This window comes from Danio rerio, chromosome 25 (assembly GCF_052040795.2).
Source record: "Danio rerio strain M-AB ecotype USA chromosome 25, GRCz13ab, whole genome shotgun sequence".
Classification (NCBI taxonomy): Eukaryota; Metazoa; Chordata; class Actinopteri; order Cypriniformes; family Danionidae; genus Danio; species Danio rerio.
Window position 1 is genome coordinate 3,358,914 of NC_141045.1, and position 14,791 is coordinate 3,373,704.

At 37.9% G+C, this 14,791-nt stretch overlaps 1 protein-coding gene and 1 long non-coding RNA gene across 7 annotated transcripts in view; one reads left to right on the forward strand and one right to left on the reverse strand.

Moving 5' to 3' along the window:
* The window catches only part of LOC147830741 (uncharacterized), a 104,201-nt gene that overhangs the window by 50,019 nt on the left and 39,391 nt on the right, over nt 1-14,791 (forward strand). The window contains exons 1-2 of one of the 6 annotated variants that reach the window (XR_015526087.1): nt 9,359-9,413; nt 10,929-11,062. The exons of 4 other annotated variants lie outside the window; for them this stretch is intronic. This is a non-coding gene — a long non-coding RNA (uncharacterized LOC147830741). Of the gene's footprint in view, nt 1-9,358; nt 9,414-10,928; nt 11,063-14,791 lie in introns of those variants that run through there. One more of the 6 variants, XR_015526089.1, reaches the window with a different exon arrangement.
* The window catches only part of si:dkey-82f1.1, a 93,810-nt gene that overhangs the window by 43,700 nt on the left and 35,319 nt on the right, over nt 1-14,791 (reverse strand). The gene's annotated exons all lie outside the window — the stretch shown is intronic.

Genomic DNA, 14,791 nt, shown 5'->3' on the forward strand with positions numbered 1-14,791 from the left:
CAATGACGGTTGGGGTTAGGGGTGGGGTCAGGTGCCACGCCTCCTTTTTAAAATCGTACCATTTCGTACGACTGAACTCGCCACTAAACTTAGCCACTAAACTGGCAAAACGTAAAATACTTACGTTTTCTCGTGAGATCAGGCTGCTTTTTTCTCGCAGCTTAGTGAGCAAGATGCAGACTGCAGGTTAATGATGATATAACATCGATGAGTCGTAACACTATGAACAGCAGTTGTGGTTCAGTGGATAGCACATTAATTTACGACGCGGCAGACCCTGTTTCGATCCTCGTCTGAGAAATTTTTTTTTTTTCATTTTTATTGTTAAGACATATAAGACTGTTAGGGTTGTTGAACATTTGAAGTTCTAAAGCAGCTGTTTTCTCAAAAAAAGAAGTGATAGTGTAATTAGAAACTGATTTGGAAATGACCTTATTTTAATATAGTCAGTCGTGAACTGAGGTGGGCCGGTCTGAGGCTTGAAACTCCAGGGCTGAAAAGGAGTCCCACTGCAGCCCTGTTTTGTTTTAATAAGTTAATTGGGATTCGTAACATTTTTTGTCAGTTAGATCAGCCTGGTCTCATAAGGAAACGTATTTTACGTTTTGTCAGTTTAGTGGCTAATTCTTACAAATTTGTAAAGTTCAGTCGTACAAAAATGTCCGATTTTAAAAAGGAGGCGTGTCACCCAACCCCACCCCTTACCCCAACCGTCATTGGGTGATGAGCAAATCGTACTAAATTGTACGAATTTGATCGAACTAATTTATACGAATTAGCCACTAAATCAAAACGTTCTGAATTGCTGTAAAATTGCGTTGGTTAGATAGATGTTCAGTCAGGAAGATTTTTTTTATAATTTAAACTAATTAATAAATTGCATACAGTATATCTTCTGATAGCTACTTCCAGTAGGATAACAAGGCATGTCACAAAGCGCAGATCATCTACGAATGGCTTCTTGAACATGACAATCAGTTCACTGTACTCAAATGGCCTCCACAATCACCAGAGCTCAATCCAATAGAGCAGCTTTGGGATGTGGTGGAACGGGAGATTGGCATCATGGATGTGCAGCCGACAAATCTGCAGCAACTGTGGGATGCTATCATGTCAATATGGAGCAAAATCTCTAAGCAATATTTCCAGTATCTTGTTGAATCTACACCACAAAGGATAAAGGCAGCTCTGAAGGCAAAAGGGGGTCCAACCCGGTACTAGTAAGGTTTACCTAAAATAGCGGCCGTTGAGTTTATATTTATTAGATTATATTATATTTAGTCTTATAGATGAAAGCTTTCATAGGCTCTTGATCAGAGAATCATGGCATATTATTAAAAAAAATAAAAGTAAATAAAAAAACACTTTTTGTTGACTTGTATTTTTATTTTATTATTAATTTTAATTCACAATGTAATTCAATTACATTAGGTTATGTGGGAAATATGATTGCTATAAGAGTCTAAGTCATTTTTGGTCATTATTTATAGCATTGTTCTATTTATTTATTCATTCATTCATTTTCCTTCAGCTTAGTCCCTTTATTTATTAGGGGTCGCCAGAGTGGAATGAACCGGCAACTATTCTAGCATATGTTTTACACATCTGATGCCCTTCCAGTTGCAACCCAGTCTTGGAAAACACTCATTCACACACACACACGGCCAATTTAGTTTATTCAATTCCCCTTTAGCGCATGTGTTTGGACTGTGGGGAAAGCCGGAGCACCCGGAGGAAACCCAGGCCAACACGGGGAGAACATGCAAACTCCACACAGAAATGCCAGCTGGCCCAGCTGGGACTCAAACCAGTGACTTTCTTGCTTTGAGATGACAGTGCTAACCACTGAGTCACTGTGTTTCCCCTCTATTTCGTTCAGTCATTTTCATTCAGGCTTACAGCCTCAACGCTTCCCATTTACGTTGAATGGGTGACGTCAGGCATTGCCAAACTGCATTGTGGGTCCGTCGGTGCCGCTTCAATGGTGTTGTTTGCTGCAGAAGTTGGGACTTTCACAACTTTTTAAGTGCCAACGGAAGCGTCAGCCAATCAGATTGCTTTATGCAAATACACCAGCTCAGACAGTGGCCTATTGCTGACTAATTTAATTGGCTGACGCTGCTATGACGATCACGTCAGCCCCAACTTCAGACACGCCCTCTGTCAAGCGTTGACGCTGAAGCGGCCGTTGGTCCCTTAAGTAATCTAGGCTCGCCACAGCTGAATGAACCGCCAACTTATACAGCATTCATTTTACACAGCCGATGCCCTTCCAGCTGCAACACAAAACTAGGAAACAAGCATACACTCTTGCATTCACACACATACACTACGGCAAATTTAGCTTATTCAATTCGCCTGTACCGCATGTTTTTGGACTTGTGGGGGAAACCCACTAGATCACGGGGAGAACATGCAAACTCCACACAGAAACGCCAACTGACCCAGCCGGGGTTCGAATCATCCACCTTTTTACTGTGAGGCGACAGCACTACCTACTGCACCACCCCTATTTAAAGTGAAATTATTATTTAATTAAATCTTTTTTTCCCAAACAGCAGTCAGGTCTTCAACAGTTTACCACCCACAATTGAGCATGGTTTACATGAATTGTTAATCAAAATAAGAGTCCTCACCACACCAAAGTGTGAAACTCCAAGCAAAACAAAGCTCTCATTATTACTTTTGGCCGACGCTCAACAAAACCACCAACGATGCCAAGAAATATTCACACACACACACATACACACACACACACACAAACACACACACTGCAGCTGAAACACACAAAAGAGGCAAGAGTGCTTTTTTTAACACTTGCTTATTAAAAAGGCTACAAAAGTCAACAGAGGTCATCAAATAAATATCAAATAAAAAGCCAAGGCTTAGGGATGCCAAACAGTACATAGCAGAGATTACATTCAGAAAGACAAAGAGAGAGAAAAAAGACAAAATAAGAAAACAAACAGGCTACATGAATTATAAATTAATGTAGCCTATAAATAAATACATAAAAAATATTAGATTAATAAATTAATAAAATATTTTAAAACAGCAACACAGAAAAACAGAATATATAATTAACACAATAATAATATGACTTAATAAAAAAATAACATTTTATAAAATAGCTTTTAATAAAAAAAATAAAAACACCAAAAAGTGAGGACAATGACTTAGTTGCCTTTATGTTACAAGAGGAAAGTAGAGATTTAGGATAAAATTTGGTAAGTAAGTAACTATTCACACTATTTTACTTATGGCTTATTACTTAGGCTAGTTGGCTGGTTTTAGCTGGTTGACCAGCCTGGTTTAAGAGGGGTTTTGGCCATTTCCAGGCTGGTTTCCAGCCTGGTCTTAGCTAGTCAGGCTGGAAAATTACCAGCCAAATTCAGCTTAATCCAGCTTGACCAGCCTGGTTTAAGCTGGAAATAGCTGGTTTTGGCTGGACTCCCAGCTTGGCTAGGCTGGTCAAGCTGGTTTTAGCTGGTCATCTCCCAGCCTGACCAGCTAAGACCAGGCTGGAAATGGCTAGAAACCAGCCAGGAAGTGGCCAAAACCCCTCTAAAACCAGCCTGGTCGACCAGCTAAAACCAGCCAACCAGCCAAGGCTGGTTTAAGCTGGATTTTTCAGCAGGGATATCACCTGTTTATTAGCAATTATAAAGTAGCCCATCTCATTTTACATCCTAATCCCACCCACAAAACCCAACCACTACTAATAAACAGCTAATTAGTGGTTTATTGAGCTAAACGTCTTAGTTAATGGTTTGTTAATAGCTTCAATTGTACATTAAAATAAAGTGTGACGGAGTTGCACGTGCGTCTCGAAATAGCACAATGCTAAGCTTTACGTCATGCTAGCGTTTTGTTTTGATTACGGCCGCTACAGTTAAGGCAGAATGCTGGGAATGTGGGCTAACGCTCGAGCTTTTGCACATGTGGAAACAGATGTGCTTTATATTCCAGCTCCGCTTGAGCCTTGTGGACATTGTCATACTTCCGTTTGCTAGAACAAAAAGCGCAGACGCACACGTAACACACTCGACAATCCCCTCCAGGTGTGACCGGCTAAATGCTAACACCTGTGGAGACTGTCACGATGGCTGGAAAATACACCGGAGAGCTTAACACGTCCTTTACTGGCTGCTTGATAATTCCTGCATCCATTAAGAAGATGGAGACATGGAGAAGAGTAAAAGGAGCTCTACGGGAAGCGGGCGGTTTGGCAACAGCTGATCTGTGACTGGAGAGTGCATGGTAGGAGGTAGCTTAGATTCCGGAAGCATTCCGGAAATGGAGGAAGAAATGTCGGACGCAGATGAAGTGGGAAATTCGAAAAATGAATGGATTACAGTAGAAAAACGGAAAAGAAACAGAAGCTGGAGTAATACATCTGAGACTGACAGTGAGAACGGAATGCATCAGACAAGACGAAGGAAAGAAGAGTTTAAGGTAGTGATGAAACTCGATTGTGGTTCATTTAGCTTTATCAATCCGCTGAAGATGTCTAAAACAATCAAGGAAGAGATAGGATTGGTAGAAAGTGTTAAAAAATTGAGAGACGGCAGGCTGTTAATATACTGTAAGGACAGCAGACAACAAAAAAAGGCTGTAGAAATTAAATCTATCATGGGGCAAAAGGTGACTTGTAATGTACAAGAAGAAAAGAAATGGGTTAAAGGAGTAATCACTGGCATCCCTACCGATGTTACAGTTGAAAAAATCAAACGAGGTCTTACAGGTGCAGCTGTAATGGATGTGAAAAGACTTAAATGCACCAGAAATGGTGAAAGGGGAGATAGTCTTTCAGTAATGATTCACTTTAATGAAGACAAACTGCCAAGTAAAGTATATCTGGGATTTGTGAGTTATTCTGTGAGGCTTTATGTACCTCCCCCTTTAAGGTGTTATAAATGCCAAAAATATGGACATGTGGCAGCAGTATGCAGAGGCAAGCAGAGATGTGCTAAATGCGGAGGGGAGCATGAGTATGGTAAATGTGGTCAAGGAGTTAGTCCCAAATGTTGTAACTGTGGAGGAGAGCACAGTGCGGGATATGGAGGATGCAAAGTGAGGAAACATGCGGCTCAAGTACAAAATGTTAGAATTCAAGAAGGAATGTCATACTCAGAGGCCTTAAAAAAAGTTGGAAAGAATATAGAAATAGGTAACAAAAGCAAAGAAATCATTCAACAGAAGTCGGAAATGGATAAAGAAAATAAGAAAGAGAGATTAGAGATCAAGGGAAATGCTGCATTTATTACTTTTATGGCTGAAGTAGTGAACTGTTCAGCTCAGACAGAAAGTAGGACTGAGAGAATCAGAATAATAATTAAAGCAGCAGAAAAGTATCTAGAGATTGAGGGTATCTCAGTGGATTTGATAAATGAGAAATTAAAGATGCAGATTCCATCCTCTCAGCAAGTATGTGGTGGCCCTTAATAATGTTATTAATATTACAGTGGAACGCGAGAAGCTTAATAGCTAATGGGCAAGAATTTAAAAAAGTAATTTCCAATTTAGAAAACAAACCAGATATAATATGTGTACAGGAAACATGGCTTAAACCACAGTTAGATTTTGTACTACAAGGGTATGTGGTTACTCGGAAGGATAGAAAACAAGGTAATGGAGGTGGAGTTGCTACTTTTATTAAACAAGGTGTAGGATATAGGAATGTTGAGGTGGTGGTGGATCAGGAGGTGGTTTCAATAGAAGTTTGGGAAGGGTGTTGTAATATTAAGGTAATAAATTTTTACAATCCATGTGAAAAATTATGTAAAGAAAAATTAGAAGTCATAAGAGGTAACATTAGTCAGAAAGTAGTATGGTGTGGTGATTTTAATGCTCACAATACTTTATGGGGAAGTGATAAATCGGACAGTAACGGATTGATAGTGGAAGAAATGTTAGATTGGGGACAATTAGTATGTATGAATAATGGGTGTTACACAAGAGTTGATTTGTCTCAGGGACGTAAATCAGTTTTAGATATTACCCTTGTGACAGGAGAATTAGCTAGGAAATGTGAGTGGAAAATATATAAACACAGTACCTTGGGAAGTGATCACTATCCAATATGGTGTAAAATTGGGGTGGACATCATCAACACTCCGATAGAGAGAATTTTAAGATGGAAATTTAACGATGCTAACTGGGAGCTCTTTAGAGATGTATGTCATGATAAAATGTGGGAAATGGTCAATGACAATGATAACATAGAAGAGTTAAATGAAAAAATAAGTGAAATATTAAGAAAAACTGCAGAGGAAGTTATTGGTAAAAAGAAAAATGTAAACAATAAAAAAGCAGTTCCGTGGTGGAATAAAGAATGTAGTAATGCAGTTAGGGAGAGAAATAAAGCAATGAAGAAAGCCAGGAGATCAGTATTGTTCAAGGATTTTATTAATTATAAGAAAGCTCAGGCAATAGTTAGGAGAGAAATAAGAAAAGCAAAAAGACTTTACTGGAGAGAATTCTGTAATAGAATAGGGGAGGAAATTGAAATTAATGAAGTTTGGAATATGATCAGAAGGATGGGAGGAATTCAGAAAAATAATAACATTCCTGTTTTAATTAGTAATGGAAAAATAGCAGTTAATAATGATGATAAAGCAGAAATGTTGGTGGAATCATTTGCAAAAATTCATAGTAATGAAAATATTTCAGATAACATGAGAAAAATCAGGGAACAGAAAATTAGGGAAAAATCTCATATATATGAAAAGAAGGATACATCAGGAAGTTTATTAGACTCAGAGTTCACATTATATGAGTTAAAAAGAGCTATTTCAGGGGTTAAACATACTTCTCCGGGAAAAGATGACATATGTTATGAGATGATTAAACATCTGTCAGATGTATCTTTGAACACCATTTTGATTTTGTTTAACAAAATTTGGGTGAAAGGAAGTTTGCCAGTAGATTGGAAACATGGGGTTATAGTGCCAATAGCCAAACCTGGAAAAGATCATTCTCAGCCAACTAGTTATAGACCTATTGCACTGACATCAAATTTATGCAAAATTATGGAACGGATGGTTATGGATAGATTGGTTTTTGTATTAGAAAGTAGAAACATTTTTTCAGCATGTCAAAGCGGATTCAGAAAAGGAAGAAACACAATGGACTCAATCTTGTGTTTAGAAAATGAAATTCGAAAGGCACAAATAGGGAAAGAGGTACTTGTGGGAGTGTTTTTCGATGTGGAAAAAGCTTATGATATGTTGTGGAAAGAAGGTCTTCTCTTAAAATTGGAAAACATGGGAATAGATGGGAGAATGTACAATTGGATTCTGAGTTTTTTATTTGGTAGAACGATTCAAGTAAGAGTAGGGACTGCATTGTCTAAGATTCTTCCAATTGAGAACGGCACACCTCAAGGAAGTGTGAGTAGCCCAATTCTGTTTAACATAATGATAAATGACATCTTTCAAAATATAGAATCAGGAATAGGAAGATCACTGTACGCGGATGATGGAGCGATATGGAAAAGAGGACGAAATGTAACATTTGTAGAAAATAAAATGCAAATAGCAGTGAATAAAGTTGAGAGTTGGGCTAATAAATGGGGCTTTCGGTTTTCTGTTGAAAAAACGCAAGTAATATGCTTCTCGAAAAAAAAAAGCAATCCAGTATTAAACATCAAAATGTATGAAACGCGGTTAGGGCAAGTAAATGTAATCAGATTTTTAGGTTTATGGATGGATAATAAATTAACATTTAAAATTCATATTGAGAAATTAATTGAAAAATGTAAAAAAGGAATAAATGTATTAAGGTGTTTGGCTGGAGTTGAGTGGGGTGCCAGTAGTACAGCATTAAAAAGAATTTATAATGCTGTGATAAGGTCAAACATTGACTATGGGTGTATGGTGTATAGTTCTACTAATAAAACATTGATTAAAAAAATAGAGGTCATACAAAATCAAGCTCTGAGGATATGTTGTGGTGCTTTTAGATCTTCTCCAGTGGCATCATTACAAGTTGAAATGGGAGAGATGCCATTAGAACATCGAATGTCTCAGCTGAGAATGAGATATTGGATAGGAATAAAAGGTCATTTGGAAAACCATCCTGTTAGATGTCTTTTAAAAGATTGCTGGGAGTATGTGTACAAAGAAATAGCAAGTTTTGGTTGGGTAGTAAGAAAGGAAATAAACAGTTTAGAATGGAAAGATCTGGAAGTTGCTCCATCTGTCGTTATACCAACAATTCCCCCATGGGTGTTTCCTATGCCAGTAGTAGATCTGCAAATTCATGAAAGAATTCAAAACAAGGAGATAATTATTCCAACTAAATTATTAGTTCAAGAATATATCCAACAGAATTATTATTCTGTATTACAAATCTTTACAGATGGGTCGAAGGAACCTAAGTGTGGAAGAACTGCTGCTGCTGTATATATTCCACAATTTAACATCAAAATTGCAAAGAGATTATCAGATCACGTGTCAGTGTTTACCTCTGAATTATTAGCTATTATTATAGCACTTCAATGGATTGAAGAAGTCCAACCAGAAAAAGCAGTAATTTGTTCAGACTCAATGGCTGCACTTAAAAGCCTTCAAAGTGCCAAATCTGAAGCTAGACAAGATTTAGTATTTGAAATTTTACAAAATTTATTCACAATTAGGCAGTTAAGAATAATGGTTTCATTTCTCTGGGTACCGGCACATGTGGGGGTAGATGGGAATGAGGAAGCTGATATGCTAGCAAAAAAAGCTTTAAATAATGAGCAAATAGAAATTAAATTAGCATTAAGTAAAACAGAATTTAAAAGAATGATTGCAGTCGAAATATATAAGAAATGGCAACAGGTGTGGAACAAGGAGACCAAAGGAAGACATTTATATCAGATTCAGGAATTTGTAGGAAACGGGAGGAAAAGATACGGATATCGAAGGAAAGATGTCATCATAACAAGACTAAGGATAGGCCATACGTCATTAAATTACAGCTTGTATAAAATAGGAAAGCATGAATCAGGGAAGTGTGATAATTGTGGAGAGTTGGAAACAGTCAATCATATAATTTTAGAATGCCCGGCTTATGAAAGAGAGAGGTTTGATTTAATACAAGAATTAGGACAGCTGGAAGATAAGGTAATTTCTTTGAAAGTATTGCTAGGAAACGGGCTTAGACAATCAAAAATTCATGAGATATTAATTAAATATTTGGGAAATATAGGAATAATGCATAGAATTTAGTGTTGTTTTTTTTTTTTTTTTTTTTTTTTTTTTTTAATATATAATTTAATATAGTAATTTAATGTATATATAAGTGTTTTCCATCTACTCCAATTATGTACAATCCACACTCCAGATCAGTAGGTGGCGGTAATGCACCTATTTTTGTTGGTTTGCCAAACCGCCATAAAACACCAGAAGAAGAAGAAGAAGAAGAGTAAAGTAAGAGGTCACGGAGAGATTTAGGATAATACTAATGAAATGCAGTAACGTTTTACAACGGTGATAATGTAAAAATCTGATATCATGATAAGAAGTGTTGGGGGGTAACGTTAGCATTATAAGTAACGCTATACGTAATATTACTTTATGAGTAACGAATTAAGTAACGCATTACTCTAAAAAAAGAGTAATAATATTTGAGTTACTTTTTTAAAGTAAGCTGGGTTGCAGCTGGAGGGGCATCTGCTGTGTAAAACATACTGGATAAGTTAGCGGTTCATTCCGCTGTGGCGACCTGATGAATAAAGGGACTAAGCCGAAGGAAAATGAATGAATGAAGATATAATGTGAATTGTATTTCTGTGATAGATGTATTCTCGTTATTTTTAACCCGTCAAAAAAAAGGAAAAGGAGATTATAGTCTTAATGGACTGTGATAAGACAAAATTTACTAATAAGACAAAAAGTACAAACTGCTTTGAATTTTCCTTAATCTGTATACGGTATCTATGGTGTCAGGAAGTTCTCAGAAGATAAACTATTATTTTTATCTTGTTTTTTTATAATTATTTTTATTATTATCTTGAGTTTATATCATTGTTTTAACATGTTTTTTAAAGGTAAATGAAGGTTATTATGTTCATTGTTAATTGCAGAGCTCCACAATAAAAAAAAAGAAGAAAATAAAACTTGCAAGCCAAAATTATGTTTGTTTTTCCCTTAAAACAATCTAAATATTCTTGTTTTCACTATGAAATCACCCAATGGTTGCGTTTGTCCATGTTTAATCTAGCACAGCATTTTTAAAGTGTTCATTTATTCATTTTTCTTCGGCCTAGTCCCTTTATTCATCAGGGGTCGCCACAGTGGAATGAACCACCCTTCCAGCTGCAAACCAATACTGGGAAACACCAATACACTCTCACATTCCCACTAAACTACGGCCAATTTATTTTATTCAATTCACAGAAATGGCAACTGGCCCAGCTGGGACTCAAACCAGCAGCCTTCTTTCTGTGAGGCGACTTTATAACCACTGAGCCACCGTGTCACCCCTTTTAGAGTGTTGTTTCCTTGTAATTACTTGTTAAATTTACTAGCAATTTCCACATCATTTTTGGAGTTATCTACACTTTCTTGTCATACTTCTAAATGTTTAATTTAATTTAATTTGTTTATTATTTGTCTTAAATTTACAGAGAAAGTAGGAGCAAAAACTGCAGTCGTGTCATTTTTTTATGCTTCAAACCACTATACTAAACTCAAAGTCTAACTCAGAGTCATTTCTTTTAATTATCTTTAAAATTTACTTATACATTCCGAATGAAAATGATTAATTTAATATAGTTTAAATTATTTGTAACAAAATTTACAAAAATCATGAAATAGTTAGCACACAATGTGTTAAAAACCTCAAAAAAGCATGCACAATTCAATGTTATTTGTAATTTCTTTGTAATTATTTGCAGAATTTATTTTTTTTTCCCTGTATACAATCACCGGCCACTTTATTAGGTACACCTGTACCTAATACACCGGGTGTCACTTCTGCAGCTAAGAACAGGAAACTGAGGCTACAATTCACACAGGCTTTGCCTGCAACGTTGCCTGGTCTGATGAGTCTCGGCTCCTGATGCCACATTTGGATGGTAGGTTCAGAATTTGGCCTAAACAACATGAAAGCATGGATCTATCCTGCCTTGTATCAATGGTTCAAGCTTCTGGTGGTGGTGTAATGGTGTGGGGGAGATTTTATCGCCACACTTTAGGCTCATTAGTACCAATTGAGCATGGTGTCAACGCCACAGCCTACCTGAGTAATGATGCAGACCATGTCCATCCCTTTATGACCACAGTGTATTCATCTTCTGATGGCTGCTTCCAGCAGGATAACGCACCATGTCATAAAGCGTGAATCATTTCAGACTGCTTTATTAAACATGACAATGAGCTCACTGTACTCAAATGGCCTCCACAGTCACCAGACCTCAATCCAATAGAGCAGCTTTGTGATGTGGTGGAACGGGAGATTGGCATCATGGATGTGCAAATCTGCAGCAACTGCGTAATGCTATCATGTCAATATGGAGCAAAATATCTGAGGAATATTTCCAGTACCTTGTTGAATCTACGCCATGGATTAAGGCAGCTCTGAAGGCAAAACGTGGTCCAAACCGGTTCTAGTAAGGTGTACCTAATAAAGTGGCCAGTGAGCGTATATACACAGTATACCAAATTTACCTGATGTCATTTTAAAATTTGAACTATTTAAAAATGCAATCATATTATTGCCCTGGAGTGAGAAACATCTTAGAAACGAGATATCAAAAAGGCCATTTCTGATGCTCATGCAATACTGTGTGACATTTAACAAATTTCCATTCAACGCTATCAGAGATTATAGTAAAGACTGAGGCCCCGTTTACACTAATGCGTTTTAGTTTGAAAACGCATAAGTTTTGCTACGGTTACGCCATCCGTCCACACTACGCCGGAGTTCTCGAGCGCCGAAAACGGAGCGTTTCGAAAACGCTGGAGAGGCGGTTTTCATTCTGAAACGCTGCTGCTCCGTCTCAGTGTGGATGGGGAAAGACGGAGACATCTGAAAACGGAGGCGGGGCTGCAGACATTCGCCTCTCTGATTGGGGCTTTTCCTCAATATTAAGTAGCCTAACACACAGTTCAGTCCTGAATCTTCTCCGTGTAAGTTCAGACTTCGCAAGTTTGATCAAGGCTGCATCTCTTCTTCTCAGTTTGATATGGAAAACATACCGAGGACACGCGTCAATCTTCACAGGGAATAGTGTACTTTATAACTTCATTCACATCACCCTGGCTACGTTGTTTCACTTTCTCAACAATAAAATGTAAACTTGATATAAGGAACTGCCTATTTTTATTTTAATATTAACAACTAAACAGACAGCAGAAATGTTGAGGCGCCGTGCTGCATATATGAGCGTCATCTTCACTGTGTGGATATTTATAACAAAACGGAGCCGATAACAACTGTCTCCTTTCAATTTCAGTGAAAATACGAAACACACCCTCTCTTTTGCTGAATATCAGTTTTAATAATCGATAATGGCCATTATAAAAGTATAACATACATTAAGTTTATACATTATAGGAAATAAAGGCAAGCGATCAGTCAATATACAGAATGTAGGCTACGTGCTTACATTAATCATTAACTTATCTTTGCGCTCAGCCAAAACACGTTACCTGAGAACAAGTAATAGATTCCAATGACCAAAGTCAGGGAATATGTCGTTAGATAAAGACAACAAGATAAATGAAATATCCCGTTTAATAAATATAGTGAGATTAGATCCAGCGGGAGATGCTTGATGAGAAGTCCGACTAGCAGAGCTCTCATCTGGGTAGATGGGCTCCAGCGATTGCCAAAGTGTGTGTGTGGTCACGTGATGTGCGTTTTCAGCGTTTTGGTGTGGACGGAGAGCAGTTCAGAAACGCTGGGTAAAACGCGAGTGTGGACGCGGATCGTTTTCATTCTAAAACGCCGTTTTAAAACTAAAACGCACTAGTGTAAACGGGGCCTGAAGGACAGAGTAGGCCATCAAAACCCATCAGTAACATTATGCAAGGGGTTAACAGCCCAAACAGCAGATCCTTATCACTGCAGAGACACAATCTGAGCTTATTAAGTTCAAGGACACACAAAAAAGGCTGTTTCCGGCAGCCCAGAAAAGCTTTTAGTGTTTGCGATAACGACTGCGGAGTAAACATGCCAGCTACAGATGGTTCGTGTGCTTGTTTTGTTAGACTGACCAACTATTAAGTGTCAAGCTATGAAATATTGAAGAAGCTGAAAAAGCTTGTAGAGCTGAAAAAGAAAATAAATTGTTTCCATTAAAAAATGTATTGCGTCACGGTGGCTCAGTGGTTAGCACTGTCGTCTCACATCAAGAGAGTCACTGGTTCAAGTCCCGGCTGGGTCAGTTGGCATTTCTGTGTGAAGTTTGCATGTTGTCCCCGTGTTGGCGTGGGTTTCCTCCTTCCCACTGTCCAAACACATGCGCTGTAGGGGAATTGATGAACTAAACTGGCTGTAGCATATGAGAGCGTGTGTGAATGAGTGTGTATGGGTGTTTCCCAGTACCGGGTTTCAGCTGGAAGAACATCCGCTGTGTAAAATATATGCCGGATAAGCTGGTGGTTCATTCCGCTGTGGCGAACCCAGATGAATAATGGGACTAAGCCGAAGGAAAATGAATGAATTAATTATTATCATTATTATTTTTAATAATATGAATTTTATATGAATATTTCACTAGCTGCTGTGGCAGGACTATGCTGTCAGATGGTAATGACAAAATAAAAGTTTATTATTAAACTTTTCATTAAATGTTAGTAAATTAAATGACATATTGTGTTGTATTAATTACAGGTTTGTTTACATAATTTACATATTTCCTACTTCTTAAAATCAACAAAAACTTTTAAAAAGTACACTAATATCACAGTGCCAAAGTTTAATAATGTGTTTTGTTAATATTATTATTATTACAAAAAAACAACCTACTGAAATGAAAGAAGAGTCATTCATTCATTCATTTTCCTGTCGGCTTAGTCCCTTTATTAATCCAGGGTCGCCACAGCGGAATGAACCGCCAACTTATCCAGCATGTTTTTACGCAGCGGATGCCCTTCCAGCCGCAACCCATCTCTGGGAAATATACACAGACACACACACACACACACACACACTACAAACAAATTAGCCTGCCCAATTCTGTGTGGAGTTTGCATGTTCTCCCTGCGTTCGCGTGGGTTTCCTCCGGGTGCTCCGGTTTCCCCCACAGTCCAAACACATGCGGTACAGGTGAATTGGGTAGGCTAAATTGTCCGTAGTGTATGAGTGTGAATGGGTGTTTCTCAGTACTGATTTGCAGCTGGAAGGGCGTCCATTGTGTAAAACAAATGCTAGAATAGTTGGTGGTTCATTCCACTGTGGTGATCCCTGATGAATAAGGGACTAAGCTGAAGGAAAATGAATGAATTTTGTTTTCATGCAGACAACAGCAGCAGCTCATGTGTGGTCAACACAAGTATAGATGTGCATGTTTTCTGTGTGAAGCTCTTACTCAACTTGGCAAATCTCAGCAAAAGAATGTTGATTCGTCACATTACTGCACATAACAGCATTATATCTGTGGAACGACGTGTAAAAATGTGACTGTGTGTGTGTGTCAGGCCTCGTGCTAATGAAAGACCATCTGCGTTTAGCTATAAATCTTTGTTATTTTTTTCTGATCAAGCCAAACCCTAGCACGAAGCCGGATTGTTGGAGGGTTTCATCTGAGACACTCGGAGAGTTTTCATTAACACACACACAGATTTACAATCGTTCCTTC